Genomic DNA, 6,000 nt, shown 5'->3' with positions numbered 1-6,000 from the left:
GCGAAATCAATGAAATGAAAATGAAGTTAATTTTGTTTTAAAGAAACAACACTGAAAATAGCTATAACAAATAGCCTACAGGCACTTGTAGTTATATGACGAGACTGCAGTCGGTTGCTATGGCATAATCACTCAGAGAGCCAAAGACTGTCTGACACTATTACATAGAACATTTTGTCACATAATTAATTTCGTTAAAACCGACACCGCTGTATGACACCTGCGGGCCCCGCCTTCCTGCATGATATAGCTCTACCCTAATTGGCTATTACTGTTGTCCTTCCAAAGGGATCCCGCAGTCTGAACAAGTCATTGGTTCGTGACATGCCAATCATATCTTATGCTGCCACCTGATTGGTGCGCCCCACCTCGTGCTCAACAGAAGGCACAGGACGCCAGTCACTCTGTGTGATTTACTCGTAATGATTGATGCTGCCGTTTGTACCATATCCCCGTTAAACCGCAGGTTAAATCGCACGGCTGTCGTGGTTATTTTAGCAGATCTCTACAGAAATATGTTTTTCCTCTAAATTCAGTTCACACACACGAGCCTCTCCGCGCGCAGAGGCGACGCGTCGCTGGCTCCCGGTTGAACGGCGGCAGGACGATGGCACTGCGTTGGACGGTCTCTCTGTGTCTGTCCTCGGTGGTCTATTACGATTTTAATTAGCTGATAACGTTAACATACTTTTCACATTTAAGGCGGACGGATGTGGGAGCAACGACTGCTCTGATTATGGAAAAGGAGTCCAGGTAGGCATTTCTCGTTTTATTTGTTTATTTGAGGTGTTTATTTTTTAATGTAATACAAATGTTATCGCGTGGAGCCTCTTTACGGGCCCAATTGCTTACTAATTTGCATACATTCAACGTGAAAACTACACGGGCCCACATTGCAAAAACACTATTGGTCCTGGTTGTTGAAGCCCCATCAGCATCAGCTTCATCCGTCTGCTCATTTATCTCAGTGAAAAATTCCACTGTAGGCTACGGCATGCCAACGGAGACACGGCCCATTCATTAGCCTATAAACCATATTTATTGCTAAGGCATAGCATGCTCTCTGCGTCCTCATTTTAAATGTCGTTACACAATCGTATTGTTGTGGGAAGCTGGGGCATTAGATGCGGAAAAGAGGGGATGGTGGGGGGTGATGTGTCATTTTGGCCACAGATGTTGATCCAGCCGAGGCATGAGTCGACTGCAGAGCATGTAGGCCTGTTGTTCAGGCATCCTCAAGCAACAGCAGGCCGGGATAATGAGCTGTCATGTCCAAACAACCTAGTCAATAGGATTACAGGCCCTTCAAGTATGAAACTGCAGGACAAAGGGTTGTAGGAGTCACTTTCACCTTTTAATAAATCTACTTTTTTTATATTTTGAAACAACAGTGGATGGATGGCAGAGGGGCTACTATGTTATCTACCTGTGTTTTTATCCAGATGTTTGTTGAACTGTCCTTGATAAACACCATAGACACTGAGCCCCTACCTGCTCATTCACTGGTAGCTTTATAGCTAAAATTATCATTTCAATCAACGGGTTTCAGTGTTATTTTTACCCTTAATCTGTTTTTATTTAAACATATAATTAGAGAGTGATTTAAAGGTAAAGACCTTTTAAATGTCTGGCTTGTAAGACAGAAAACCAGAACTTCTCTAAGTACTGAGAAACCCACTTCATTAAATGACTCTATGCATTAAATCTGGGTCAGGCACATATCATTTTACCTCCCAAGTGGAATAAAAAATAGGGAACTGACATAGTTTTTAGGGTATGATGTTAAAGGATTATGGATACCGCTGACTACACAAAATGGAAGAGCTCCCTCAGGCACTTATCTTTTTTTTCAGGAGTGGGGAAACTATTCAAGGAGTTGATTATCTTACTCTGTTGATTGTAATAACCACTTAAATGCCCCATGACTAAGGACATGTACCACTGAGTAATGGGTTCATCATATCCTTGTATGCGATACTGTACAGTGAGATTATTCTCAGGCTTATCTGTGAAATCCACTCCCCATACAAAAGGCATCTCACACAATTTGCTGTCAAGAAAAAAAAGATTCTCACATCCTGGTGACCTTGTTTTTATGTGCCACAGCCTCGAAACTTCTTTATCTGATCCCACTATCACACACACGCACACAAAAGATTGCAAACTACGTCTGTGACATGCGAGCACACACTAGCTTATCCCAGCTCACCTTTTCCTGTGCACTTGCTGCTGCTGCCACATTATTTTTCCGTGTGAGAGAGTGGTAAGCTAATAAGCTCTGGACAGTGTTGCCAGGATAAACAGTCTCTGAGTTGTTTGTACACTTGTGTGTGTGTGTGTGGTTTTGAATTATGCATGTGTATTTGTAGCCTCCAGCAAGAACAGGAGGAGGAATATCGCCTCCCATCCTTTTCCCTGTGCTGTACAGTTTGTCTGCACGCTGCTGTCCAGGTTTATTATCATCTGCCACGGTGTTTGGTCATTGGTTGAACAAGCAGAAGCCACAGCCAGCAGGTCATAACCAGATTTGCCTTTTGATATATTGCAATATGATCTAGTGCAAATAAGGTGGACACTGTCACACATGTCTTTTTACTGGGCTTACAATGAAATCTAACATCCACTTAACTATAGGGCTGCACAATTAATCGGAATTTTATCAAAATTGCAATACTAGTGCAATATCCAAATTGTGGGGTGGCAATATTTGTTAAATGCCAAATACTTTTCGAAATACCAATCTGAATTAAATATTGTGATGTTGCAGAGATGTCCCGGCTTACAAGTCATATTCCAAGGACTTAAGAATAAATCTTAGTTTGGTACAGATCCTCACAAAAATCACACACCATGATCATTTAATATAATTTTCAATAACAATGAGAATAATGATGCAAAAATTATAGCTTCTTCCAGGCCTCCAATATTGTTAATCATATTGCAATTGCAATATCAGTCAAAATAATGGTGGTGGCTGGCTGTTTGACCAGGGTGCCGTCTATGAATGATGTAGGTCCCATAGTCAGAAGTAACTACATCAGGAAATAAATATTGGGCTACAACAAACACAGATAATGTTTTCAGTATCAGTTAATCAGCTGATTATTCTCTCAATTAAGAAATCAATTGTTTATAAAAAAGGCCCAGAGCCCATGTTGGCGTCTTCAAATGTCTTGTTTTGTGTGACTAAAAGTCCAAAACTCAAAGATATTCAATTTACTATTGCTGGAGACAAACAAAACCAGCAAATATTCACATCTGAGAAGGTGGAACCCGAGAAATGTTTTATAAATAATTTTCTTTTAACTAATTGTTTCAGCTCTTAAATACTAAGCATCTTAAGTTAAGTGGTTGTGCCGTTTTTTTTCTTATCTACATTAAATTTCGTGCCTGTGTTAAATAGCAGCACAAAGTCAAGTGTTACTGTTTTAAAAGGTTGATTTTTTTTAAAAACAAAATATTGTCCCTCTACAGCAGTGGTTACCAACCTGGGGTCCTGGCACCCCCAGGGGGGTCGGCAAAGATCACGGGGGGGCGCAAGTCTTTAACTGGTTTGAGGTTGAGGTAAAAAAAAAAAAATATTTGCACATGTTAAACAAATTATGATAATACACTAAAATATATAATGTATACAAAAGTCTGTATGAAAACTATATATTTTGTTGTATCCTTGTTTTTCCTGCCGCTACGGCATCACTATTTTATGAATGAAACATGGCGGAGAAACGTCAAAGTGCTGATAACTGCTCTGTATCAAAAAAGAAAGTAAGGCTCAGCTTTTCTTAGACAGGAGTAGGGGGGCCGCCAAGGAAAAAAGGTTGGGAACCACTGCTCTAAAGCCTCGAGTATCATTAGGACCGTCCTTGCTCTTGCCTATCTTATTGGCTGGCTTGCTGCTTGACTGTTATGGTGCTGGCCTGGCCTGTGTGCACTGCACTGCACTTCATTTCCTTTGCTGACACATGGAAACATGGAGCAGCTTGATGACCTGGCTGCTGCGGTTCACGCTCACTATGACTGCAGCTCCTCCACAGCTCTCCTCTCTCTACCCTATTGTTCATGTAGACTGCAGATTTGTAACTGGATCTGTGCAGCCCTGCAGATTTTACAATGACAGAATCCTCATCTCATTTTTAGACTTCTGCCTGTTTTTATGCATGGATTAATACCGACATGCAAATTGTGTTCAAATAATGAAACAGAAATATGCATAGGGCCATTATAAATGCTGTAGAGGAACTACAGTAGGTTGAAATCATTTGTGATCTACTCTGAGTATTGCCTTTTTTTCTATGTAACCAATAGTAGTTTGATCTGTCACCTTGCCCAACGTTGTTTCCTTAGGCAGAGGTGGAAGAATTACTCAGATCCCTAATTGAAGTGAAGCAGTGTAAACATAATCCATTACAAGGAAAAGTCATGCATTCAAAATCTTTGTGTTAAAGTAAAAGAACAGAAGTATTATCTGTAAAATGTAGCTTACCTAAAGTTTCAAAAGTAAAAGTACTTGTTCTTTAGAGTGATATATGTTAGATTATTAGATTGTTAATACTGATCCATTAATGCATACTGCTACTTTTTAAACAGTAAGGTAGTTGGTAGTAGATGATTAATTGGAGAGGAAAGAAGAAAAAACAACAACCCATGTTTCTCTAATATTTGATTTATTGTGAAATATTGGATAATTTTACCTTTTGGGGCATCACCGTTATTTAAAGGAAACCGTGTTCAAAGAATGTCTCTTTGGTGAAACTGCTAACAGCTAACTGACATTTTTAAAGGGGCCAAAAGGGTTAAGAACCACTGCTTTAAACTTTGTATTTTATAAGATTATCAAATGCTTTTTGTCTTTAACCTTAATCTGAAAAGTAACTGTCAGATAAACATAGTGGAGTAAAAAGTACAATATTTCCCTCTGAAATGTATTCGGAGAGATTGGCATGGGGTAGATTCCATAAAATCATCTCTCTATCATCTCTTTATCAGGATGCATAGTATCCAGGATACTGACTTTTGTTGCCAGCGGTTTAGACATTAATGGCTGTATGTTGAGTTATTTTGAGGGGACAGCACATTTACACTGTTATACAAGCTGTAAACTTAATACTTTACATTGTAGCAAAGTGTAATTTCTTCAGTGTTGTCCCATTAAAAGATATAATGAAATATTTACTAAAATGTGAGGGGTGTACTCACTTTTGTGAGATACTGTAAGTATAGCACTTGAGTAAATGTATTTAGTGACATTCCGCCACTGTCATTAGGTAATCTAAAGGATATTAACTAAACAGTGAGGACAAATATTTCAGAAACATATGGCATTACTAACATGCGTATGGCTTTAATTACCATAATATTTGTGATTTATGAGGTAGTCGGGTACAAACATGCTGATTCTCTGTACAACAGGTCGGAACATTTCATCAGCTAAGTCGATGTATTGTTTGAAATGAACATGAGTGAATGATTTATTGCAGGTTGTATGATTAACAACACAAACGTGTTACTGAGTGAGAGACTTGAGGCATTTTGAAACCTGTGTTGTCATACTTGGCTGTTGATGCTTCTTTTGCAGAATCGACATGCACTGTAGCGTGATTTGTCCTGTCTGATAATTGGCTGTCAATGAGCCTGTGCTGCTTTTGGAGTAAACAATTCGAAAGTTCACAGGTTTTTGGACTTCTGAAATTGGATTAATTTTTCTCATTTCCCCAGTAGGGTTCGCTTGAGGTAGTTATGGAATACAGGAAAACATGCAAAACATTAAAGTTAATCTAATTGATGATGAGATGGTGTTTGTGTATTCGTAGTGCCTGTTTTCCCCCCCTTACAGCAATTTCGAATGCAAACTGCGGATGTTTGTAATCAGAACGGTTGATTAAACTGCAGTTTGGCTACTGATCGGCGTTCGTGACAGCGCTGCTGGGAAAGCATGATATTAAGAGATAATATAAAGAATGCAGCAGGAAAACTAATGTCAGTCTTTGCTTTAGCATCACA

General features: G+C 39.2%; 1 protein-coding gene across 1 annotated transcript in view; it reads left to right on the top strand.

The window, feature by feature from the left end:
* The first annotated feature begins 355 nt into the window (after positions 1-355).
* evi5l (ecotropic viral integration site 5 like) overlaps positions 356-6,000 on the top strand; it is a 39,880-nt gene continuing 34,235 nt past the window's right edge. Inside the window, exon 1 of the mRNA XM_028600478.1 lies at positions 356-753. The gene's annotated coding sequence lies outside the window, so the exon portion shown is untranslated. The remainder of the gene's footprint in view (positions 754-6,000) is intronic.

This window comes from Perca flavescens, chromosome 2 (assembly GCF_004354835.1).
Source record: "Perca flavescens isolate YP-PL-M2 chromosome 2, PFLA_1.0, whole genome shotgun sequence".
In the NCBI taxonomy this organism is placed as follows: domain Eukaryota; kingdom Metazoa; phylum Chordata; class Actinopteri; order Perciformes; family Percidae; genus Perca; species Perca flavescens.
Note: the sequence above shows the minus strand (reverse complement) of the source record. Positions and strands in the feature narration are given on the sequence as shown.